General features: G+C 48.4%; 1 protein-coding gene across 2 annotated transcripts in view; it reads left to right on the plus strand.

Moving 5' to 3' along the window:
* The first annotated feature begins 3972 nt into the window (after nt 1-3972).
* LOC135056964 (zinc finger protein 271-like) overlaps nt 3973-27549 on the plus strand; it is a 42565-nt gene continuing 18988 nt past the window's right edge. For both annotated transcript variants that reach the window (XM_063962760.1, XM_063962761.1), the window contains exons 1-2: nt 3973-4213; nt 9129-9222. The gene's annotated coding sequence lies outside the window, so the exon portion shown is untranslated. The remainder of the gene's footprint in view (nt 4214-9128; nt 9223-27549) is intronic.

Consider the following 27549-nt stretch of genomic DNA (forward strand, 5'->3'; position numbering starts at 1 on the left):
GGAGCACAATATATATGGGATATACAGGGAATATGTCGGAGTACAGTATATATGGGGTATACGGGGTATATGTAGGAGCACAGTATCCATGTGGTATACGGGGAATATGTAGGAGCGCAGTATATATGGGGTATACAGGGTATATATAGGAGCACAGTATATATGGGGTATATGTAGGAGCACAGTGTACATGTGGTATACGGGGAATATGTAGGAACGCAGTATATATGGGGTATACGGGGTATATGTAGGAGCACAGTATATATGGGGTATACAGGGAATATGTAGGATCACATTATATACATGGGGTATATGGGGTATATGTAGGAGCGCAGTATATATGGGGTATACAGGGTATATGTAGGAGCACAGTATATATGGGGTATATGTGGTCTATGTAGGAGCCCAGTATATATGGGGTATACGGGGTATATGTAGGAGTACAGTATATATGGGGTATACGGGTATATGTAGGAGCACAGTATACATTTGGTATACAGGGAATATGTATGAGCGCAGTATATATGGGGTATACAGGGTATATGTAGGAGCACAGTATATATAGGGTATACGGGGTATATGTAGGAGCACAGTATACATGTGGTATACAGGGAATATGTAGGAGCGCAGTATATATGGGGTATACGGGGTATATGTAGGAGCACAGTAAATATGGGGTATATGTACGAGCACATGATATACAAGGGGTATACGGGGTATATGTAGGAGTGCAGTATATATGGGGTATACAGGGTATATGTAGGAGCACAGTATATAAGGGGTATAAGGGGTATATGTAGGAGCACAATATATATGGGGTATACAGGGAATATGTAGGAGTACAGTATATATGGGGTATACGGGTATATGTAGGAGCACAGTATCCTTGTGGTATATGGGGAATATGTAGGAGCCCAGTATATAATAAGAATTTACTTACCGATAATTATTTTTCTCGTAGTCCGTAGTGGATGTTGGGAACTCCGTAAGGACCATGGGGAATAGCGGCTCCGCAGGAGACTGGTTACAAATAGAAAGCTTTAGTACTACCTGGTGTGCACTGGCTCCTCCCCCTATGACCCTCCTCCAAGCCTCAGTTAGGATACTGTGCCCGGACGAGCGTACACAATAAGGAAGGATTTTGAATCCCGGGTAAGACTCATACCAGCCACACCAATCACACCGTATAACTTGTGATCTGAACCCAGTTAACAGTATGATAACAGAGGAGCCTCTAGAAAAGATGGCTCACTACAACAATAACCCGATTTAGTTAACAATAACTATGTACAAGTATTGCAGACAATCCGCACTTGGGATGGGCGCCCAGCATCCACTACGGACTACGAGAAATAGAATTATCGGTAAGTAAATTCTTATTTTCTCTGACGTCCTAGTGGATGCTGGGAACTCCGTAAGGACCATGGGGATTATACCAAAGCTCCCAAACGGGCGGGAGAGTGCGGATGACTCTGCAGCACCGAATGAGAGAACTCCAGGTCCTCCTCAGCCAGGGTATCAAATTTGTAGAATTTAGCAAACGTGTTTGCCCCTGACCAAGTAGCTGCTCTTCAAAGTTGTAAAGCCGAGACCCCTCGGGCAGCCGCCCAAGATGAGCCCACTTTCCGTGTGGAATGGGCTTTTACAGATTTTGGCTGTGGCAGGCCTGCCACAGAAGGAGCAAGCTGAATTGTACTACAAATCCAACGAGCAATAGTCTGCTTAGAAGCAGGAGCACCCAGCTTGTTGGGTGCATACAGGATAAACAGCGAGTCAGATTTTCTGACTCCAGCTGTCCTGGAAACATATATTTTCAGGGCCCTGACTACGTCCAGCAACTTGGAGTCCTCCAAGTCCCTAGTAGCCGCAGGTACCACAAAAGGCTGGTTCAAGTGAAACGCTGAAACCACCTTAGGGAGAAAGTGAGGACGAGTCCTCAATTCTGCCCTGTCCATATGAAAAATTAGGTAAGGGCTTTTATATGACAAAGCCGCCAATTCTGAGACACGCCTGGCTGAAGCCAGGGCCAACAGCATTACCACTTTCCATGTGAGATATTTTAAGTCCACAGTGGTGAGTGGTTCAAACCAATGTGATTTTAGGAACCCCAAAACTACATTGAGATCCCAAGGTGCCCCTGGAGGCACAAAAGGAGGCTGTATATGCAGTACCCCTTTGACAAACGTCTGAACCTCAGGAACTGAAGCCAGTTCTTTCTGGAAGAAAATCGACAGGGCCGAAATTTGAACCTTAATGGACCCTAATTTTAGGCCCATAGACAGTCCTGTTTGCAGGAAATGCAGGAAACGACCCAGTTGAAATTCCTCTGCAGGGGCCTTCCTGGCCTCGCACCACGCAACATATTTACGCCAAATACGGTGATAATGCTGCACGGTTACATCCTTCCTGGCTTTGATCAGGGTAGGGATGACTTCATCCGGAATGCCTTTTTCCTTCAGGATCCGGCGTTCAACCGCCATGCCGTCAAACGCAGCCGCGGTAAGTCTTGGAACAGACAGGGTCCCTGCTGGAGCAGGTCCCTTCTTAGAGGTAGAGGCCACGGGTCCTCTGTGAGCATCTCTTGAAGTTCCGGGTACCAAGTCCTTCTTGGCCAATCCGGAGCCACGAGTATAGTCCTTACTCCTCTCCTTCTTATGATTCTCAGTACCTTGGGTATGTCGGTCGGGCACAAAAATCTAACTGAGGCTTGGAGGAGGGTCATAGGGGGAGGAGCCAGTGCACACCAGGTAGTACTAAAGCTTTCTATTTGTGCCCAGTCTCCTGCGGAGCTGCTATTCCCCATGGTCCTTACGGAGTTCCCAGCATCCACTAGGACATCAGAGAAATGGGGTATACAGGGTATATATAGGAGCACAGTATATATGGGGTATATGTAGGAGCACAGTGTACATGTGGTATACGGGGAATATGTAGGAACGCAGTATATATGGGGTATACGGGGTATATGTAGGAGCACAGTATATATTGGGTATATGGGGAATATGTAGGAGCAGATTATATATATTGGGTATATGTAGGAGCGCAGTATATATGGGGTATACAGGGTATATGTAGGAGCACAGTATATATGGGGTATACAGGGTAAATGTAGGAGCACAGTATACATTTGGTATACAGGGAATATGTAGGAGTGCAGTATATATTGGGTATACGGGGTATATGTAGGAGCACAGTATATATGGGGTATATGTAGGAGTACAGTATATATGGGGTATACGGGGTATATGTAGGAGAACAGTATCCATGTGGTATACGGGGAATATGTAGGAGCGCAGTATATATGGGGTATATGTAGGAGTGTAGTATATATGGGGTGTACGAGGTATATGTAGGAGCGCAGTATATATGGGGTATATGTAGGAGCACAGTATATATGGGGTATATGTAGGAGCACAGTATATATGGGGTATATGTAGGAGCACAGTATATATGAGGTACATGGTGGATCACAGTATATATGGGGTATATGTAGAAGTACAGTATATGTAGGAGCACAGTATATATGGTGTATATGTAGGAGCACAGTATATATGAGGTATATGTTGGAGCACAGTATATATGGGGTATATGTAGAAGTACAGTATATGTAGGAGCACAGTATATATGGGGTATATGTAGGAGCACAGTATATATGAGGTACATGTTGGAGCACAGTATATATGGGGTATATGTAGAAGTACAGTATATGTAGGAGCACAGTATAGATAGGGTTTATATATTATTTCCTCTGCTTCCTCCAAGTCCTCTCACTCCAGAAACTTACAGATGGCCAAAACACAGTCACTTCCGGTATGTGGACCGCAAAAACCGGAAGTTATCTTGAACGCATGGGTGGAGGATCACGGGTAATGTAGTTCCCGCGTGCTTCACAGGAATCAGCGATGGAGGCTCCGGGCGGCCATTTTACTGTAGACAGTCTGCGATAGAGCTTTTCTGAATGGTCAGTGTGGGGGACTCTCTGGGCCGGAAGTGGCGTCACCCTGGAGGCGGAGGAGCTACGGCGCGGGCTCGATTCGCTCGCCACGCTCCTGGCATTGTGGCGAGCGTAGCGGATTGTTGGTGGCGTGGATACTAGAGGAACTGTGCCGCTGTCGTAGCTCCTCCCCTTATGTCGTGACTCCTCCCCCTGACGGAAAAGGTCCCTTAGGCCACTTGGATCTAGCCTCAACCCGGACGCTGTGACCGTCACCTGGTAATGCCTGATTGTTATATATCTGTATTATATGTTACCCTCTCTCTATACTGCATACTACCCCTGTACTACAACCTCTGTATACACCCCCTGTACCCCTACCTCTATATACCCCCCCTGTACCCCTACCTCTATATACACCCTCCTTTACCCCTACCTCTATATACACCTTCCTGTACCCTACCACTATATGCTCCTTTATGTTCCCCTACCTTTTTCTATATATACCTTCCTGTACCCCTACATACACCTTCCTGTACCCCTACCTCTATATTCACCCCCTGTACCCCAACCTCTATATACACCTTCCCATACCCCACCTCTATATACACATATACACCTTCCTGTACCCCTACCTCTATATACACCTTCCCATACCCCTACCTCTATATACACCTTCCTGTACCCCGCCTCTATATACACCGATAGTCACGGTGTCAGGAGTGTCACAGTGACATCACTTATATCTAATACAGAGACATGACTGTTGGGGTGGTCTTCAGTATGCCACCGGCCGAGATACCAGTGACCAGCATACCGGTGCCGAGATCCCGACCGCCGGCATGCTGACACCTATTCTCCCTCCTAGGGGTCCACGACTTCCCTGGAGGGAAAGTAAATAGCGTGGTAGCGCGCCACCGTGCCAGCAAGGGCCTCATTAGCGCTTGCCCAGTTGTCGGTATGCCGGTGGTCGGGATCCCGGTGCCGATATACTGTCCCCTGGGATCCCGACCGCTGGCCACTCATGCTACAACTGACTGGGGAGGTGAGGGGATCTGGGAGCGTCACAGAGACATCACTTATTTCTATAGTAATAATACAGGGACATGATTGGGGTGGCGAGGGGATCTGGGAGCGTCACAGTGACATCACTTATATCTATAGTAATACAGGGACATGACTGGGGAGGTGAGGGGATCTGGGAGCGTCGTAATAATAGAGGGACATGACTGGGGAGGTGAGGGGATCTGGGAGCATCACAGTGACATCACTTATATCTATAGTAATAATACAGGGACATAACTGGGGAGGTGAGGGGATCTGGGAGCGTCGTAATAATAGAGGGACATGATTGGGGAGGTGAGGGGATCTGGGAGCATCACAGTGACATCACTTATATTTATAGTAATAATACAGGGACATGACTAGGGAGGTGAGGGGATCTGGGAGCATCACAGTGACATCACTTATATCTATAGTAATGATCCAGGGACATGATTGGGGTGGTGAGGGGATCTGGGAGCGTCGTAATAATAGAGGGACATGACTGGGGAGGTGAGGGGATCTGGGAGCATCACAGTGACATCACTTATATCTATAGTAATAATACAGGGACATCACTGGGGAGGTGAGGGGATCTGGGAGCGTCGTAATAATAGAGGGACATGACTGGGGAGGTGAGGGGATCTGGGAGCATCACAGTGACATCACTTATATTTATAGTAATAATACAGGGACATGATTGGGGTGGTGAGGGGATTTGGGAGCGTCACAGTGACATCACTTATATCTATAGTAATAATAGAGGGACATGACTGGGGAGGTGAGGGGATCTGGGAGCGTCACAGAGGCATCACTTATATCTATAGTAATAATACAGGGACATGACGAGTTGTGAGGGGATCTGGGAGCGTCACAGAGACATCACTTTTAGCTATAGTAATAATACAGGGACATGTTTGGGGTGGTGAGGGGATCTGGGAGCGACACCGTGACATCACTTTTATCTATAGTAATAATACAGGGACATGACTGGGGAGGTGAAGAGATCTGCGAGCGTCACAGAGACATCAATTATAGCTATAGTAATAATACAGGCACATGACTGGGGTGGTGAGGGGATCTGGGAGCGTCACAGTGACATCACTTGTATCTATAGTAATAATACAGGGACATGACTGGGGAGGTGAGGGGATCTGGGAGCTTCACAGAGACTTCACTTATAGCTATAGTAATAATACAGGGACATGACTGGGGAGTTGAGGGGATCTGGGAGCGTCACAGAGACATCACTTATATCTACAGTAATAATACAGGTACATGATTGGGGTGGTGAGGGGATCTGGGAGCGTCACAGTGACATCACTCATATCTATAGTAAAAATACAGTGACGAGACTGGTGAGGTGAAGGGGTCTGGGAGCGTCATAGTGACGTCACTTATATCTGTAGTAATAATACAGGGACATTACTGGGGAGGTGAGGGAATCTGGGAGCGTCACAGTGACATCACTTATAGCTATAGTAATAATATAGGGACATGATTTGGGTGGTGAGGGGATCTGGGAGCGTCACAGTGACATCACTTATATGAAGAGTAATAATACAGGGACATGACTGGGGAGGTGAGGGGATCTGGGAGCGTCACAGTGACATCACTTATATCTATAGTAATAATACAGGGACATGACTGGGGAGGTGAAGGGATCTGCGAGCGTCACAGACACATCACTTATATCTATAGTAATAATAGAGGGACATGACTGGGGAGGTGAGGGGATCTGGGAGTGTCACAGTGACATCACTTATATCTATAGTAATAATACAGGGACATGAGTGGGGAGGTAAGGGGATCTGGGAGCATCATAGTGATATCACTTATATTTATAGTAATAATACAGGGACATGACTAGGGAGGTGAGGGGATCTGGGAGCGTCACAGTGACATCACTTATATCTATAGTAATAATACAGGGACATGACTGGGGTGGTGAGGGGATCTGGGAGCGTCACAGTGACATCACTTATATCTATAGTAATAATACATGGACATGACTGGGGAGGTGAGGGGATCTGAGAGCGTCACAGTGAAATCACTTATTTTTTCATCAGGGTCCAAAGGCTCCACAGGATTACTAAGGGGTTTAGACCGTTTGGAACGAATCGGGCACAAAACAGTGAAAGCTTTTCAGTCCTAGAATGCACTGGGTCCTTCTTACCTGTAACCCAGCCACAGGCCATTCAGTGTTGTTTTGGTGCCGGCAGCCTCAAGCTTTTATGTACCAGAGCTGACAGCGTCGGGTGGCTGATGGAACAAAGGTGCTGCAACCCCATCACTCCTGCCAGTTCTGCGACACCGATGACCTGAGGGCCTGATGTGTGTTTTTTCATCCAACTCCTTGAGTTCACGCTTAAGCATAATTATTTTCCATATGACGGTAGTTTTTTTTCTGCAGCAGGCAGGGTACGCTATGGGGAGTCGAGTAGCCCATGTGTATGCTAATACATGTATGCATGCTGTGGAAGATGTGTTATTCTTTTCTGATTCAGACATTGGACAGCATGTGTTTAAATACTATCGTTATAGAGATGATATTCTACTGTTATGGACAGGAGAAGTCTCTCAGTTGGAAGAGATCATTGCACAGCATAATGCTTCGGCCTGTCCAGCTAAACTGACGGCCAGCATTAGTCAAGACAGGGTGTGTTTTCTAGATGTGGATATTAGGATAGTCAATCAACAGCTACAGACCAGTCTTTATGTTAAGTCCACTGATCGTAATACTATTCTTAGATATAATAGCTTCCACCCTCAAGCAACTATTGACAGTTTACCCTTTTCACAATTTTTGACGGCCTGTCGCATAACAAGTGACCCCAAGGATGGAGAGGTTCAAGTGGACAAGATCGTTAAGAAATTTCTAGGTAGGGGGTATCCAAAGGTGTTACTTTCCAAAGCTAAGCAAAAGGCTTTGTCGTTTGAATTCAGGAAAAAGTCAGTAAGCCATCAACTCGACAGGTGATTCCCTGGGTAACAGATATACCCATAAGAGTAATGTCACGAGTAGAAAAGCTAAACAACTGTGGCCGATTATAAGAACAGAGACAGAGCTTCCCTCATTACGTAATACATGTCTCTTACCGAGTTACACTAGAGGTCCCAACATTAAGGATCTAGTGGTTCGTACGGACATTACAGGGATGGGGCAGCAGACCCCCTATTATTTTCTAACAAAAAAAAGGGGGGTTGTTATAGGTGCACGGGATGCACTACATGTAGTGCCCTGATCACCGGTAATAAGTTTAGACATCCTTATACAGGTAAAGAGTTTACCATCAAACCATCCCTGTCCTGTACATCGAAATTTGTGGTTTATCTTCTGTCTTGCCCATGTGGTTTACACTACGCCAGGGCTGGCCAAACCAGTCCTCAAGATCTACCAACAGGTCACATTTTCCAGACCACCTAGCTGGTGCTCAGGTGTAGTCATTACTAATTAAGATGTGCTGCATTCATTCCTAACTGACAATTCTACAGATCTCCAGGAGGCCTGGAAAACATGAACTGTTGGAACCGGTTTGGCCAGCCCTGCACTACGCGGACAAGACAGAGAGACAATTCAAAGAAAGGATTGTGCAGCACAGGACAGCTATCAGAGTGGCGCTGATTGCGGGGATTAGTGACCAGGCAGTCGCCAGACATTTAGCGCTGGCTAAGCATAGTATGTCTACACTGCGCTACAGAATGATTGCACGGGTCCCCAAAATCATTGAGGGGGTGGTGACCGCGCAAAGAAACTTCTCCAACTTGAGGCCAGGTGGATATGTACCCTGGATACTGGTAACCCTCAGGGGCTGAATGAATGCCTGAGCCTATCATCGTTTATATAGTCTCATTTTTGAATTCTATGCTGGTTTGTATATTGAATATTTACCTGACTTACCGGTAACATGCATGAGACATCCAAGTAGGATGCTTTTGGCGTGTTAGTATGTCCGGGTGTTATGATTTAGTGGTATTCTGTACTGTGGTACACACATTACAGCTTTAAATAATGTGGATTTTGCATTTGCATTGTACGGTTCTGTCACATCTTAATTGTATTTTGCACTGTATTGAACATGTCGTTTATTCACAGTACTGTTGGTATAGCAACTCACGTGCTCTATACTTTTATTATCCCCTTCCGACGTAGGTCCTGTGGAACCGTCACTTCCAGTGACGTCATTGACCGGAAGCCGGAAGTGTACGCGCGTGTCCCGTGACTGCAGCGGGCGGGAGAGTAGCAGGTCCGTGAGTATAAATGTTTGTTTGTTTACTATCCTGATGACAGGGTGAGACCCCTGAAACGTTGATAAAGTTTTCTACACTTTAAGAATCTGGTAGTGCCGCCTCGTCTGTTTGATGGTGTGTATATATATATATATATATATATATATATATATATATATATATATATATATTTTTTTATGTATCTATATCACACACCACAGAAAATATACACAAATAGAACATATACACACACACAGAACACAAACTGTGCGTACACTTACACTGAAGCCTGCCCTGAGGAAAGGGGTAAAGATGCCGCGGCAAATATTGCTGGGAGCCAGGGCAACAGTTTACCATTAGGCCCCGGCCCCACAGCAAAAATGTTGCGATTTGCGGGCCAGCATAAAGGGGGCGGAGCTAATATGATGTGAATCTAAGAAATATATAATTAGCTCCGCCCCCTCTTCTCCGACCTCCCCAATCGCGGCATACAGCCATGATGGGTCAGAGTTCTGAACGCCGGCCGAAGGACCACGGCCATTGAAAAAACATTTTTTGATCCACCCTCCACACAAAGTCCGCCACCAGCAAAAGGAGCTGTCGAGGGAAAGGCCCCACGCTGCAGTGGGGGGAGATGGGGGAGGGGAGAAAGACTACCCGCTGCCAGCGGGAATGTGCGGCTACCTCCCCCCTCCTTACGGGTTGCGCGTGTCAAGGACTGATACAGGCAGCAATCTCCAGCCTCCGCTGCTGGCGGCGGTGGCTGGAGAGGGGACAAAAGCACCAGAGCAGCGATTACCAGTTTCGGCCGGGGGGCCCGGTGTACTGACCCCCTGGGCCCCCCCCTTATTCCGGCTCTGGACGAGGTCCAGTGTTACGGCGGGCAACGGTAATTCATATTCTAGCTATTGCTTTCCCGGGCCCAGGACCGCAGCCGGACAACGGGGGAAGGTAAGTGGTGGTCCAAGGCCTCCAGAGTTGTAGGCGCTGTGAAGGCACTGATTGCGTAAGCCGGGCCACTCGCATCTTCCGCTAGACCACCAGGGCATACATATACTAGCATAGGGACATTTGTAAGCTGGTAGGCCTGGGGGGGAGGGGGAATATCAGCATAGGGGAGGTAGGCTCTCCACGTTAGCCCCTCCCCCAGCTCAGGGCGTGGTTCTTTGAGAGTTTTCCCGCTTTTTCTGGGACGTAAGATACTACCCTCCTCCTCCCCCAGTCACACTCAGACAGTGCTGGCTTCAGAGGTCTCAGGAGCTCGGGTCCAGTCTCCCTGTATACCTTTCCCTGGGGACAGGTTATACAGCACTTATCCTACCACCCTCTGAGGTTGTGTAGTTGAGTCGGTGCCCAGTGTTATATGCATTGTATGTTACTTGTTACTAACTACAAAAAACTCTTCTGTATTTATTATACTGTCCCTGTGTTTCACCTCCTATTCCCATACCAGATGTTAAGGCAGGGTTCAACAAATCCCAGGGGCCAGATAGCCATGGCCCCTAGATTTTGCTGCCTGGCTACCAGATGTTGGAGGGAGGAAGCAGATACTCTTTAGCCCTAAAAGTCCCAGCGGAGATTTTTGGAGGCAGGCTTGTATTGCGGCAGCCATTTCTTGCATGTGCTGAGTGTCTGTCCCGGCCTGCACTGACTGCTGTCTCCAAACTCTGACTGCATAGAGATCTCCAGTAAGAGGGTCTGTGCGTGGCCAAGGATTGCGGCTTCGGAGGGTTAGTGATGTGTCCACAGGGTAGGAGGTATTGTTTGCCTCGGGGGGAGCCTGTGGAGTGGTTGTTTGCCTGGAGGTAACCCCTTATTTATGTGGCCGTGGGGGTTAACTGCTCATTAATGTGGGGTGGTTGTTGTTTGGCTGGAGGGTAGCTGCACTGCTCTGTAGTGTGGATGCAGAGAACTGGTATGCCGGGGGTTGCCCCCTTAGTTTTGTGGCTGTGGGGGTAGGTTTGCCTGGGGGGTGGTGTACCTCACTTTTACTTGTAATTTGTAAGTGGTGTCACATTTGCATATTATTATTATAGTTGCACTCTGCGTTTGTGTGTAACTATGATCAAAGGCAAGACCAAGGTGGAGTCTGTGGCTCCTTTACTAGTTTCTTGCAGGACCTGCTCAGTCAAGTTTGTGCAAGGTGTTTTCTGTTTGAGGTGTAATGCTGCACCATCACTCAATACGGTGACTCCAGCACCTGTCCTAGAACCACCATTGATGGCTTCTGTATTTCAGTTTATGACTCAGTTAGTAGAATGCTTACCCGTGCCTACTCTGACTCTACATACAACAGGGGATGCCTTAACAGTCTAGGGCAGGCATGTCCAAACTGCGGCCCTCCAGCTGTTGTGAAACTACATATCCCAGCATGCCCTGACACAGCTTTAGCATTCTCTGACAACAAAACTGGGTCAGGGCATGCTGGGATATGTAGTTTCACAACAGCTGGAGGGCCGCAGTTTGGACATGCCTGATCTAGGGTTTCATTGTTGGCCCCCTGTGCAACCTCCTTGGATGGACATATTTTCACAGGCTGTACAGAGACTAGCTCAAACGTCAGATACATTTTAGATATGTTACAGGGTGGTAGACCAGGGACTGCTAAAGCATCCGAACGAGTTACACTCTGATCTCAGTCAGCGCAGGCCTCAGATTCTGATTAGGAAGAAGACGACGCCTCAGACTTTGGTTTTGTCCAGAACAGCGTACTAAGGTGGATATCCCTGCCTTAGTCAGGGCAGTCAAAACTATACTTGACATAGAGGAGGATGAACCAGCTTCTAGGCCTAAGGGTCCTACAGTATCCTTAAGCGACAGTGAGTCGTTAAGGCGGAGTTCCAGGGCACTGAGCTCATGTGTGAAACCTGGAGTACACATACGCTTTTAAAGATGCAACGTATAGGAAAATAGAGATTTTCCTCAGAACCATTTTTTCTCAGGTAGGAGCTGTTACTCTCCCAGCCATGACTACTGCTTGGGTAACAAAAGCCATTGAGGGCTGGGTGGACGCACTGGAGGGCAGTCTCTGTGCGGAGGATACCTGGGAACGGCTCTCCTATATTCCTCATATATTGGGGAAGCAGCCTAGGATACAGGAATATTTACTTCCAAGGTATCAGCAGCCCCTATACCTGCTAGAAGGGTGCTTTGGCTTTGCTCTTGAAGGGCGGACTCCGATTCCAAGAAAGCATTGGAATCATTGCCTTTTACAGGAGAGATTTTTATCTGGCTCTGGGCTAGACAAAATGGTAGCCACTGCAGCAGCTTCCAAAACAGCCTTCCTGCCTTCGGCTGTGGCTTCTAAGACCAAGGCATCATGCGTTAGGTTCTTTCGGCTGCAGTGAAAAGCCAAGAGGCTAGCTTTTCCCAATGAGTCCAGTTTCCATAAGGGTAAGCCAAGAAAAAAGCAATCTTGGGCTACCAGACGACAAACCCTCTGCCTGACGGAACGGGCCTCATTCTGGGAGACCCCAGAGTGGCAGATACTCTTAAGTCATTGACTCTATTTCATACTTCTAATTCATGCCCTTCTACAGGCTGGAGTTATAATGCCAGTTCCGTCACGTCAAGAATAGACAGGGTTTTACTCCACACTGTTCCTGGTGCGTAAACCAAATGGCTCTTTTCGACCCAAACTCCACCTCAAGGCTCTCAACAAGTTTCTCCGAGTGCCCAGGTTTCACATACAAACCCTCCATTCCATTGTCCTGGCATTGGACCCTGGGAATTTTATGGTTTACCTGGATGTACCTATCAATGTGTTATCTCAGCGTTATCTTAGGTTTGGTTATCTCATCAGCGTTATCTCAGGTTTGCCATTCTTCACCTGCATTATCAGTTTCGGGCCCTTCTGGCTCTCTATGCCCCTCGGGTCTTTACCAAGATGATGGCAGTCATGGCTGCACATCTCAGGCATCGAATAGTCTGGATTTTCTACTACTTAGATGATATACTGACCCTGGCTTGGTCTCCGGAGGGTCTGCAACAGCATCTTCATTAGTCCATTGCCTGTCTGCAGATGCACGGTTGGATTATCAACTAAAAGAAATCCTCCTGGCTGCTTATAAAAGAATATTACATCTAGAATCCATCCTAGATTCTCAGGCTCAGAGGACTTTTCTGCCAGAAGACAAGATAACGGTATTCCACTTTCGTCTGCACAGTTTTCTTCAACTCCAGCGAGTTTCATACACTCAGCCATGCAGGTCCTGGGTTTCTACCTTCGACACTGTAGAATACGCCCAATTTCACTCCAGACCTTTGCTACACCTGATTATGTCAAGATGGAATGGACAGCATCGTCTTCACATGAGCAAGTGGGATAGTCCAGAAGTGGATCTCATGGCTTTACGCCACAAACTACCAGTATACGGGTCCATGACTGGGGATCCCTCAGCCACCTTTGTAGACGCTCTGTCAGTACAATCGGACTTAAAATCTTCCCTCCAGTTTCACTTTGTCTGAGGGTGCTTCGCAAGTTCAAGCAGGAGGGAGGCACAATGCTTCACATAGCTCCAAACTGGCCAAGGTGTCCTTGGTTTGCAGACCCGCTGGTCTGTCATTCAACACTCCTCTCAGTGGCTCTTGAGACATCCCTTTTAAAATCTAAGGGCTTCTCGAGCTAGGTTGTCAAGACAGTACTTAAAGCATTGTCTGCCTGCGTCGTGGGACTTAGGGGGGGGGCGAACTAACTTCCTCAGAGTTAATGGTTCGTATCCCCGCTGACAGGACACTGAGCTCCTGAGGTGATGTTTCTCATACCACTCGGGTGTGAGCCCACGCAGGCATCATGAAGCCACCCCTAACAGATGCCGAAGGACGAGGTGCGGTGAATAGTGCGCCGGGGTCCCGGTTAGCAGGTTCCCGGCGCAAATGGTGGCATGAAGGGACAGTGGTCACCCAGCTGCGGGCTGCGGTGCCGGCTAGGTACCCACACTGGCGATTTGTTAAAAAAAAAGGGGTTGCGCGCTCACTTTTTTCTAATAATGGAGATGCAAGTATAAATATATTAGAGGGACCGCATGCCATTATGGGGGCGGGGCTTCTCGGAGAGCAGGACCAGTGGCTCTGAGGCGCCATTGACTGCTTCTGCTGTACACACTGCATGCGGAGACTGCTCCTCTACAGGACCCACTGAATCACCAATAATAATAGTATTGAAGGGGGGAGCACATTGTCAGCGATTTTACCGCTGTGAGGTAAATTACACACATACCCGGCGGGGCGCTGCTCTGACTGCGGTATGTGTGCTGGTCCAACTCCTCTCTGTGTAACTCCATTACGGGTTGTCTGGAATAAGTGTGCTGTCTCTATAATACTGCACTGTGGAGGTCATTCCGAATTGTTCGCTCGCAAGGCGATTTTAGCAGAGTTGCTCACGCTAAGCCGCCGCCTACTGGGAGTGAATCTTAGCATCTTAAAATTGCGAACGAAAGATTCGCAATATTGCGATTACAAACTTCTTAGCAGTTTCAGAGTAGCTTCACACTTGCTCGGCATCTGCGATCAGTTCAGTGCTTGTCGTTCCTGGTTTGACGTCACAAACACACCCAGCGTTCGTCCAGACACTCCTCCGTTTCTCCAGCCACTCCCGCGTTTTTTCCGGAAACTGTAGCGTTTTTTCCCACACGCCCATAAAACGGCCTGTTTCCGCCCAGAAACACCCATTTCCTGTCAATCACACTACGATCGCCTGAGCGAAGAAAAAGCCGTGAGTAAAAATACTAACTTCATAGCAAATTTACTTGGCGCAGTCGCAGTGCGGACATTGCGCATGCGCACTAAGCGGAAAATCGCTGCGATGCGATGAAATTTACCGAGCGAACAACTCGGAATGAGGGCCTGTGTTTCATTCTTAACTGTGTTTTCTGCAAAAACATGTCTGCTAATTAGTCAGTGTGTACTGCATGCAGGGCTAGGTTTACACCTTCCTCCCAGGGGTCTCTCATGTGTTCCCAATGCTCACTACCTTCACAGGGTAGTGATGTGCAGGAACCTGAGTGGATGGATTCATTTAGAAAGGCAAACCTTGAAACAGTCTATGGACACGTTCATGTTAGCTGCTGCCGACCACTGACAGGCTCCCCAGCCCCCCCTGGTGGTCTCTCATAAACGCACTCTCCCACAGATATTGCAGTCTGACTCTGATACTGAATTGCCAGAATTAGATGAGGATGAGTAATGCCCCCTACAGACTCTGCGATCCGGCCAACTGGTGACCCGGCGGCGGGGATGGGGGGGACGACGATGACGCGGGGAGTGAAGTTTCTTCACTCCCCCCCCCCCCCCCCCCCCGTCCCCCGGCTCCATAGCAATGCATGCTATTATGGACGAGATTGTCCTTATTGGCCTGCATGCATAAGCGACGGGGCACCAATAATGAACGAGCGCGAGGCCGCACATCGTTCATCGTTAGTGCCTACACACTGCACGATATGAACGAGTTCTCGTTCATATCGTGCAGTGTTATCTGCCAGTGTGTAGGGTCCTTTAGGGACGGATGAGGAGAATTCCCTGTCCCTGGGAATTGAGGCCCTAATTTTTGCTATTAGGGAGGTTCTCAATATTCCAGATAAGGAAGCAGAACAGAGGAATTGTATTTTAATGTAAAACCAAAATCCTCTGCATCTTTCCCACTTTCTAAGGAATTAGATTCCCTGGCAAACGCAGCATGGTTAAATCCTGACAAAAAATGTAGTACTCCTAAACGGGTATTAATTCCTTTTCCTATAGAGGATAGGAAAATCTGGGAAAACCCCCCTACAGTGGATACATCTGTGTCCAGGCTGTCACGTAAAATTTTCTCTCATAGACCCAGCTAATTGCAAAATGGAGACCACTTTTAAGTCTATTTATTCTGCAGCGGGTGTAGCCCAACGCCCTACCGTAGTGTGCGGCTGGATTTCCAGAGCGATGGTCAAGTGGTTTGATGTTATTTTAAAAGGGTTGCATACACTAACTCAGGAGGAGATAGTTACATTACTTCAACATATCCAAGATGCTACAAACATGAGGTTGTTAAGGAATTGTGTATCATTAACAGCCGTATCTCGGCTATGGCGGTATCGGCTCGCAGAGCCCTGTGGCTGCGACAATGGTCAGCAGACGCTGATTCTAAGAAAGGGGTAGAGAACATTCCTTTTACAGGTGATGCCTTGTTTGGGGAAGAACTGAACAAGTGGATATCTCAGGCGACTTCAGGTAAATCTACATATGTGCCGTCTGCTGCGTCACCTGCTAGAAGTCCCCATCCTGGGCCCTCTCTGCAGTCCTTTCGAGTGGCCAGATTTAGAGGCAGAGCCAAGGTGCCTCCAGTGCTGCTAGAGGAACTCGTGGTAAGTCCCGTAAACCAGCGGCTGCTGGAATTTCGGACCAGGCCTCCGGATCCTCTTCCACAAAGCCCTCCACATGACGGGTGGCCCCAGCAGCAAGGCGATTTTCAGGTAGGTGCTCGCCTTCAACACTTCACCCACATATGGGCAGAGTCCTGCCGGGATCCTTGAGTGAGAGATCTCGTATCCCAAGGGTACCGGCTGGAATTCCAGGAGCTCCCTCCTCTCAGATTCTTCAGGTCGGGCTTACCAGCTTCACCTTTAGCAAGGGTTACCTTGCAAGATGCAGTTCAAAAACCATTTTCAACTGGAGTTATTGTTCCAGTACCTCCTTCGCTCCACACAAAGGGGTTTTATTCAAGCCTCTTTGTAGTCCCGAAACCGGACGGCTCTGTACGACCAATCCTGAACCTCAAATCCCTTATCTTCGAGTGTTCAAATTCAAGATGGAATCACTGAGAGCAGTGATAGCAAGTCTGGAGGATGAGGAGTTTCTGGTATCCCTGGATGTCAAGGATGCATACCTTCATATCCCAATATGGCCACCTCATCAGGCGTTCCTACGGTTCGCTGTACTGGACCAACACTTCCAGTTTCAGGACTTACCCTTTGGTCTCTCCACAGCCCCAAGGGTATTCATGAAGGTCATGGCAGAGCTGATGCTGCAGTTGCGCATGATGGGTGTCAACATAATCCCATACCTGGACGATCTCCTGATAAAGGCTGTGTCCCGGGAACAGCTGCTGCACAGCATCAGCTTGACCACTCGTCTACTTACAGATCACGGATGGGTCCTCAATTTAAAAAAATCTTACCTGGAACCATCGCAGAGAATGCAGTTCCTGGGAATGATCCTGGATACGGTGTCTCAGAAGGTTTACCTTCAAATGGACAAGACCTTGACTATTCAGTCTACGGTCCGTTTGGTATAAAAACCACGCAGGATCTCAATTCATCTTTGCATTCGCTTCCTGGTCTAGATGGTAGCCTCTTACGAGGCAATACAGTACGGCAGGTTTCATGCACGGCCATTTCAACTGGATCTGTTGGATTAATGGCCGAGTTCTCACTACGGATGAGCGGGTTTGCGTTTTATTCAGATTTACTCTGTTCTCAAAACGGCATCTTATTGGCTATCCAAAACACGAGACACCCGTGAGCCAATAAGATGCCGTTTTGAGAACCAAGTAAAACCCGAACCCGCTCAGCTCTAGTTCTCATCTGCACATGCATCATACTATAACCCTGTCGCCGAAGGCAAGGATATCCTTACTATGGTGGCTACAAGGCTCCCGTGTTGTGGAGGGTCGGAGTTTCAATACCCAGTCTTGGACTCTGTTAACAACGGATGCTAGCCTCCAGGGTTGGGGGGCTGTGACCCAAGGGGCGCAGTTCCAGTGGAAATGGTCTTGTCAGGAATCTGCACTTCCAATCAACATCCTGGAACTCAATGCTCTCCTGCAAGCCTCATACCTCCTTCGGAATCAGGCCATCCAGGTGCAGTCGGACAATGCCACGGCAGTGAAGTACATCAATCAACAGGGAGGAACAAGAAGCAAGGCCGCAATGCGAGAGGTGTCAAGAATACTCCTCTGGGCGGAAGCCAACGCAAGGGCCATCTCAGCCATATACATTCGAGGAGTGGACAGCTGTGTTTGCGGACTTCCTAAGCAGGCACGACCTACATCCGGGGGAATGGGGCCTTCAGCCTTAGGTGTTTCAACGACTGATTCACCGGTAGGGCTTTCCGTATATCGACCTGATGGCTTCTCGTCTCAACAAGAAGCTCTGTGGTTACTGCTGCAGAACAAGGGACCTGCAGGCGATAGCGGTGAACGCTCTGACGACACAGTGGACTTACCAGTTTGTATACCTGTTTCCTCCACTTTTTCTCATTCCAAGAGTTTTAAAAAGAATCAAAAAGGAAAGAGTTCAGACAATTCTAATTGACCCAGATTGGCCTCGACGGGCCTGGTATGACTTTGTCTCAGGAGGAACCCTGGCCTCTGCCGCTACACAAGGACCTTCTTCAACAAGGACCGTTTGTCTATCCAGACTTACAGCGGCTACGTTTGACGGCTTGGAAGTTGAGAGGGAGATTTTAACTAGAAAGTGTATCCCATCCGAGGTTATTTCAACTATGGTCCAGGCCCGTAAGGTGGTTACATCCAAACATATTACTTCCGTATTTGGAAGAAATACGTTTCTTGGTGTGAGGGTAGAAAAAATTCCCCTGTGGAATTTCGTCTGGGCCTGTTTCTACTGTTCCTGAAAGCAGGCGTGGATAAGGGCCTAAGATTAGGCTCCATCAAGGTTCAGATTTCGGCTCTCTCCATCTTCTTCTAGAAACAACTGGCGTTACTTCCAGAAGTACCGATTTTTCTAAAGGGGGTTATGCACATTCAACCACCCTTTGTCCCTCCCACCGCTCCGTGGGACCTCAATGTGGTCTTGACCTTCCTCCAGTCGGATTGGTTTGAACCCTTACATAGGGTAGACTTGAAATACCTAATGTGGAAGACAGTTATGTTACTGGCCTTAGCTTCTGCTCGATGTGTGTCGGAATTGGGGGCCTTATCCTATAAGAGCCCATACTTGATATTTCACGAGGATAGGGCAGAGCTCGGAACTCGCCCACACTTTTTGCAGAAGGTAGTGTCGGCCTGTCATGTGAATCAGCTAATTGTGGTTCCAATGTTATCCGACACTTCCATTGCTTCAAAGTCCCTGGATGTGGTTAGGGCTTTGAAGATCTACATCAAAAGGACTGCTCGTCACAGGAAGTCTGATTCGCTTTTTATCCTTTATGATCCTACTAAAATTGGTCGCCCTGCCTCTAAGCAGTCCTTTGCTAGGTGGCTCAAATTGACTATTCAACAAGCCTCTTCAGCAGCTCTACCGCTGCAGAGTTATATTCAGGCCCACTCCACAAGGTCGGTGGGTTCTTCCTGGGCGGCTGCCCGGGGTGTCTCGTCCTTACAGTTGTGCCGGGCTGCTACTTGGTCTGGTTCAAACACGTTTGTAAAGTTCTACAGGTTCGACACCTTGGCCAAGGATGATGTTCAGTTTGGTCTAGTGGTTTTGCAGGGGTCTCAGCACTCTCCCACCCGTTCTGGGACCTTTGGGACGTCCCCATGGTACTCTTCAATTCCCAGTATCCACTAGGACATTAGAGAAAAGGGGAATTTAATACCTACCGGTAATTCTTTCTTTCGTAGTCCGTAGTGGACACTGGGCACCCATCCCAGTGCTTTGTTTCCTGCTTACCTGGTCGTAAGTGTTCTTGGGTGGGTTTGATGTTGCTTTCCCTGTTTCATGTTTGGTTAGCGTTGCTATCCTTCTATAGTTAGCGTTGCTTTCCTCTATTCTGGTTAGCTCTGCTGTCTTTGTTATTGTGTGTGTTGGTTCGTTACCTCACCGCTGTTTGTGTTATATCCTTCTCTCAAAGTATGTCCGTCTCCTTGGGCACAGTTTTCCTAGACTGAGTCTGCTAGGAGGGGCACAGAGGGGTGGAGCCAGCACACACTATTTAAAGTCTTAAAGGGCCAGGCTCCAGTAGACCCGATCTATACCCAATGGTAATCTTCAATTCCCAGTATCCGTTACGGACTACGAGAAAAGGAATTACTGGTAGGTATTAAATTCCTCTTTCTGCAGCGGGGTACGCTGGGATTCCACAGGGAATACATTGGGGTGTAGAGTTGGATCTTGATCTGAGGCACCAACAGGCTAAAGCTTTGACTGTTCCCAGGATGCATTGCACCGCCTCCTCTATAACCCCGCCTCCAGGCACTGGAGCTCAGTTTGTAAGTTGGTGCCTGCAGTGCAGGTCATTAACAGGTGGGGCTGCGCTAGGCTGCCCTGAAAAGAGCTTTTTAAGAAGACTTCAAGGGCTGCAGCAATATTTATGTCAATCTGACATTCTGTGCTGCGGCTCCATCACCTCCCCAGCAGCGCTGCACAACACCGCTGACTCTCTCCAGTATCACGTGGCTGATCAGGAAGGAGGTAAGAGGGTCCCCAAGGTGGGACCCGCTGGCTAAACACGGTCCGGTCACGGCCCCGGGAGATGGACCGCGCCACTGGCGTGGACACTGTACTGCACAGGGACCCCACTATATCCACCAGGACAGGGAGCACAGGTCAGATTTACTAAAATCTGTTTTCTCTAACGTCCTAGTGGATGCTGGGGACTCCGTAAGGACCATGGGGAATAGACGGGCTCCGCAGGAGACATGGGCACTTTAAGAAAGAATTTAGATTCTGGTTTGCTCTGGCTCCTCCCTCTATGTCCCTCCTCCAGACCTCAGTTTGAATCTGTGCCCGGATCTGTGTTCAGTGAGCTCTCCTGAGCATGCTGTAAGAAAGTATTTTTTTAGGTTTTTTATTTTCAGGGAGCTTCTGCTGGCAACAGACTATCTGCATCGTGGGACTGAGGAGAGAGAAGCAGCCCTACTCTCTGCAGATAGGTCCTGCTTCTTAGGCTACTGGACACCATTAGCTCCAGAGGGATCGTACACAGGATCTCACCCTCGTCGTCCGATCCCAGAGCCGCGCCGCCATCCCCCTCGCAGAGCCGGAAGACAGAAACCGGGTGAGCATAAGAAGCAAGAAGACTTCGAAATCGGCGGCAGAAGACTCCGTTCTTCACTGAGGTAGCGCACAGCACTGCAGCTGTGCGCCATTGCTCCCACATACATCTACATACTCCGGTCACTGTAAGGGTGCAGGGCGCAGGGGGGCGCCCTGGGCAGCAATTAGGACCTCTTGGCAAATGTTTGACATATATACAGTTGGGCACTGTATATATGTATGAGCTCCCGCCATAATATTGTACATAAACGCGGGACAGAAGCCCGCCGCTGAGGGGACGGGGCTTCTTCTGCAGCACTCACCTTCGCCATTTTTTCTCCACAGCTCCGCTTAGAGGAAGCTCCCCAGGCTCTCCCCTGCAGATACACGGTAGAAGGGTAAAAAATAGAGGTGGGGGGGGGGGGGGCACATAATTAGGCGCAAAAATCATTATTGCAGCTGCTACTGGGTTAACACTAAGTTACTGTGTGATTCCTGGGTTATATAGCGCTGGGGTGTGTGCTGGCATACTCTCTCTCTCTGTCTCTCCAAAGGGCCTTGTGGGGGAGCTGTCTTCAAAAAGAGCATTCCCTGTGTGTGTGGTGTGTCGGTACGCTTGTGTCGACATGTTTGACGAGGAAGGCTATGTGGAAACAGAGCGGGAGCAAATGAATGTGGTGCCGACGGCGCCGACACCTGATTGGATGGATATGTGGAAGGTTTTAAATGATAATGTTAATTCCTTGCATAAAAGGTTGGATAAAGCTAAAGCCTTAGGACAGTCAGGGTCTCAACCCGTGCCTGATCCTATGTCGCAGAGGCCGTCAGGGTCTCAGAAGCGCCCACTATCCCAGATTGTTGACACTTATACCGACATGGATTCTGACTCCAGTGTCGATTACGATGATGCAAAGTTACAGCCTAAATAGGCTAAATCCATCCGTTATATGATTATAGCAATTAAGGATGTGTTGCACATCACAGAGGAAACCCCAGTCCCTGACCAGAGGGTTCATATGTATGGGGAAAAAAGTCAGGTGGTGACCTTTCCCCCTTCACACGAGCTAAATGAGTTATGTGAAAAGGCTTGGGAATCTCCAGATAAAAAACTGCAGATTTCTAAACGGATGCTTATGGCGTATCCTTTCCCGCCAACGGACAGGTTACGCTGGGAATCCTCCCAAACGGTGGACAAAGCTTTAACACGCTTATCAAAGAGGGTAGCCCTGCCGTCACAGTATACGGCCACCCTGAAAGATGCTGCGGATAGAAAGCAAGAGGGTACCCTGAAGTCCATTTATACACATTCAGGTACCTTACTAAGGCCGGCAATTGCTTCGGCCTGGGTATGTAGTGCTGTAGCAGCATGGACAGATACCTTATCTGAGGAACTTGATACCTTAGACAAGGATACTATTTTAATGACCCTGGGGCATATAAAAGACGCTGTCCTATATATGAGAGATGCTTAAAGAAACATTAGTCTACTGGGCTCGAGGATAAATGCTATGTCGATTTCTGCCAGAAGGGTCTTGTGGACTCGGCAATGGACAGGTGATGCCGACTCAAAAAGGCACATGGAGGTTTTACCTTACAAGGGTGAGGAATTGTTTGGGGAGGGTGTCTCGGACCTGGTCTCCACAGCTACTGCTGGAAAGTCACATTTTTTCCATATGTTTCCTCACAACCTAAGAAAGCACCGTATTACCAAATGCAGTCCTTTCGATCACAAAAAGGCAAGAAAGTCCGAGGTGCGTCCTTTCTTGCCAGGGGCAGAGGAAGGAAGCTGCACAACGCAGCTAGTTCCCAGGAACAGAAGTCCTCCCCGGCTTCCACTAAATCCACCGCATGACGCTGGGGCTCCACAGGCGGAGCTAGGCCCGGTGGGAGCGCGTCTCTGAAATTTCAGCCACAAGTGGGTACACTCCCAGTTGGATCCCTGGGCAATAAAGTTTGTGTCTCAGGGATACAAGCTGGAATTCGAAGAGATGCCCCCTCACCGTTACCTAAAATCGTCCCTGCCAGCTTCCCCCTTAGAGAGGGAAATAGTGTTAGCTGCAATTCACAAATTGTATCTTCAACAGGTGGTGGTCAAGGGAAGGGAAGGGTTATTATTCAACCATGTTTGTGGTACCGAAACCGGACGGTTCGGTCAGACCCATATTGAATTTAAAATCCCTGAACATATACCTGAAAAGGTTCAAGTTCAAGATGGAATCGCTCAGAGCGGTCATCGCAAGCCTGGAAGGGGGGGATTTTATGGTGTCTCTGGACATAAAGGATGCATACCTTCATGTCCCCATTTATCCACCTCATCAGGCGTACCTCAGATTTGTGGTACAGGATTGTCATTACCAATTCCAGACGCTGCCGTTTGGTCTCTCCACGGCACCGAGAATATTTACCAAGGTAATGGCGGATATGATGGTACTCCTGCGGAAGCAAGGGGTCACAATTATCCCATACTTGGACGATCTCCTCATAAAAGCGAGGTCAAGGGAGCAGTTGCTGATCAGCGTAGCACGCTCTCTGGAAGTGTTACAACCCAACACGGCTGGATTCTAAATATTCCGAAGTCGCAGTTGATTCCTACGACTCGTCTGCCTTTCCTGGGCATAATTCTGGACACAGACCAGAAGAGGGTTTATCTCCCAATGGAGAAGGCTCAGGAGCTCATGACACTGGTCAGAGACCTATTAAAACCAAAACAGGTGTCGGTGCATCACTGCACGCGAGTCCTGGAAAAGATGGTGGCATCATACGAGGCCATTCCCTTCGGCAGGTTCCATGCGAGGACCTTTCAATGGGATCTACTGGACAAGTGGTCCGGATCACATCTTCAGATGCATCCGTTAATCACCCTATCCCCCAGGGCCAGGGTGTCTCTCCTGTGGTGGCTGCAGAGTGCTCACCTTCTCGAAGGTCGCAGATTCGGCATTCATGACTGGGTCCTGGTGACCACGGATGCAAGCCTCAGAGGGTGGGGGGCAGTCACACAGGGAAGAAATTTCCAAGGTCTGTGGTCAAGTCAGGAGACTTGCCTTCACATCAACATCCTGGAACTAAGGGCCATATACAACGCCCTACGTCAAGCGGAGTCCCTACTTCGCGACCAACCGGTTCTGATTCAGTCAGACAACATCACCGCAGTGGCTCATGTGAACCGCCAAGATGGCACAAGGAGGAGAGTGGCGATGGCAGAATGGGCGGAGAATCACGTAAGTGCACTGTCAGCAGTGTTCATTCCGGGAGTGGACAACTGGGAAGCAGACTTCCTCAGCAGGCACGACCTCCACCCGGGAGAGTGGGGACTTCATCAAGAAGTCTTCACGCAGGTTGCAAGTCGGTGGGAACTGCCACAGGTGGACATGATGGCATCCCGCCTCAACAAAAAACTACAGAGGTATTGCGCCAGGTTAAGAGACCCTCAGGCAATAGCTGTGGACGCACTGGTGACGCCGTGGGTGTTCCAGTCGGTCTAGCAGAAAAAGGCATTCCGGATGAAGTTATTCCTACGCTGATAAAGGCTAGGAAGGACGTGACGGCTCAACACTATCACCGTATATGGCGAAAATATGTGGCTTGGTGCGAGGCCAGGAATGCCCCTACGGAGGAATTCCAGCTGGGCCGTTTCCTTCACTTCCTACAGTCGGGAGTGACTTTGGGCCTAAAATTGGGTTCCATTAAGGGCCAGATTTCGGCCCTATCCATTTTCTTTCAAAAAGAACTGGCTTCTCTGCCTGAAGTTCAGACGTTTTTAAAGGGAGTGCTGCATATTCAGCCCCCTTTTGTGCCTCCAGTGGCACCTTGGGATCTTAACGTAGTGTTGAGTTTCCTGAAATCACACTGGTTTGAACCACTCAAAACGGTGGAATTTAAATATCTCACGTGGAAGGTGGTCATGCTATTAGCCTTGGCTTCGGCTAGGCGTGTGTCAGAATTGGCGGCTTTGTCACATAAAAGCCCTTATCTGGTTTTCCATGCGGATAGAGCAGAATTGCGGACCCGCCCACAATTTCTGCCGAAAGTGGTTTCATCCTTTCATATAAACCAACCTATTGTGGTGCCTGTGGCTACTACTGACTTGGAGGATTCCGAGTCACTGGATGTGGTCAGGGCTTTGAAGGTTTATGTAGCCAGAACGGCTAGGGTCAGGAAAACAGAATCTTTGTTTATCCTGTATGCTTCCAACAAGCTTGGGGCGCCTTCTTCAAAGCAAACTATTGCTCGCTGGATCTGTAACACGATTCAGCAGGCTCATTCTGCGGCTGGGTTGCCGCGGCCTAAATCAGTTAAGGCCAATTCCACAAGGAAGGTGGGCTCTTCTTGGGCGGCTGCCCGAGGGGTCTCGGCATTACAGCTTTGCCGAGCGGCTATTTGGTCAGGTTCAAACACCTTTGCAAAGTTCTACAAGTTTGATACCCTGGCTGAGGAGGACCTTGTGTTTGCTCAATCGGTGCTGCAGAGTCATCCGCACTCTCCCGCCCGGATGGGAGCTTTGGTATAATCCCCATGGTCCTTACGGAGTCCCCAGCATCCACTAGGACGTTAGAGAAAATAAGATTTTACTTACCGGTAAATCTATTTCTCGTAGTCCGTAGTAGATGCTGGGCGCCCGTCCAAAGTGAGGACGACTTCTGCAATGCTTGTATATAGTTATTGCTTAAATAAGGGTTATGTTATACAGGTAGTTGCATCAGGGTTGATCTGATGCTCTGTGATTGTTCATACTGTTAACTGGGTAAAGTTATCACAAGTTATATGGTGTGATTGGTGTGGCTGGTATGAGTCTTACCCTGGATTCCCAAAATCCTTTCCTTGTACTGTCAGCTCTTCCGGGCACAGTTTCTCTAACTGAGGTCTGGAGGAGGGACATAGAGGGAGGAGCCAGAGCACACCAGAATCTAAATTCTTTCTTAAAGTTCTCATGTCTCCTGTGGAGCCCATCTATTCCCCATGGTCCTTATGGAGTCCCCAGCATCCACTACAGACTACGAGAAATAGATTTACCGGTAAGTAAAATCTTATTTTATATATGCTCCACAGTACCCGGTGGTGAGGACCAGCATAGGGGATAAGGTGCTGACCTGTAGCCCCTCCCCCCAACTCCGGGCGCCATCTACTGCTGGTGTTCCCGCCCTGGAGCTGCATTTCACTCTCCCTCACTCCCTGACAGAGATTTTGGTGCCATCTTCACTACTAGCTGGGCTGATGTCCAGGACTGCAGGGCTCTGTCTCCTCTGTAAAGCCACCTGCCTCATCAGCGCTGTGCATTTACAGACACTTAAGTTTTCTGCGTTTCATTTTAGACAGTGTTAGTTACGAACAATTGTGCTGCTATCTGAATATTTAGTACAAGTGTTCTGTGATATACATCCAGTATCTACTGTGCATTTTTATATCTATATTCATACATATTTATATGTAGTTTTAATAGTCCAGTGCAGTTTGATTGTTTATCTGTATTAACTTCTGCATTGCACCTGTGACTGATTGTGCATGTAGCTGCTGTGTGGATTTCATTCTCCTGTATCACTCATATTGCTATCACTATATTCTGTACCCTGGGAGGCTAGGTGTGTCAGGGTCCCTTACATATATACATAGTGCTACACAGAATATACGGTTTGGTATTTTTTACTGTGTGTTTTACTCACCTCATACCGCTTAAATCCTCTGTTTCTGTCCTGTATTTACTGTCCCGTAACACAGGGGGTTATTGTCCGGTACTGTGTTTGTCTGGCTATTTTGTACTGTCACGCTCTAAGGCTACATTCCCTATAATGTCTGCCACACAGGGCGGGAAACCCGGGGACGCTTCTGCATCCTGCAGTGCTGGCACCATGGATTTACTTGAGGGGGAAGTGTTAGCTGCTGGTTCAGGCGCTCGGTGCCATACACCTCCCAGTCAACCCGCAGCACCTGTGGCCAATTAGGACCCATTTTGGGCAGCGTTCTCAATACACTTGTAACACGTCTTACGCCTCCTGTGGGACCTGCTGTGCCATTACAGCCACATATTGTCCCTGTAGTTAATCCGCCCTGGGCGGACACTCTGTCTACCCAGTTACAACAATTGAATCAATCTTTGGTTAGACACAAGTCTACCGCACGCCCCTCTGGGGCCAAGGGGTCATCTAAGCGAGCCATTTCTTCCTCACAATCCACTAATATTTCAGATAATTCTTCCGATGAGGATGAGGAATATACTGATCCATCAGACACTGATACAGTTGCGTCTGATGAGGAATCTACAACCCAGGTTGATGTTCCTGACCTAGTAGAGGCTATTAAGCTGATTCTACAAATAGATGATGAGATCGAGCCTACTACATCTAAGAAACCTGATAAATTCAAACATCAGAAGGTTACTAAAGTAGTCTTACACATTCTGACCATTTAATTTACATACGTCAGGAATCCTGGTAGTCTCCAGGA

Source organism: Pseudophryne corroboree, chromosome 3 (assembly GCF_028390025.1).
Source record: "Pseudophryne corroboree isolate aPseCor3 chromosome 3, aPseCor3.hap2, whole genome shotgun sequence".
In the NCBI taxonomy this organism is placed as follows: Eukaryota; Metazoa; Chordata; class Amphibia; order Anura; family Myobatrachidae; genus Pseudophryne; species Pseudophryne corroboree.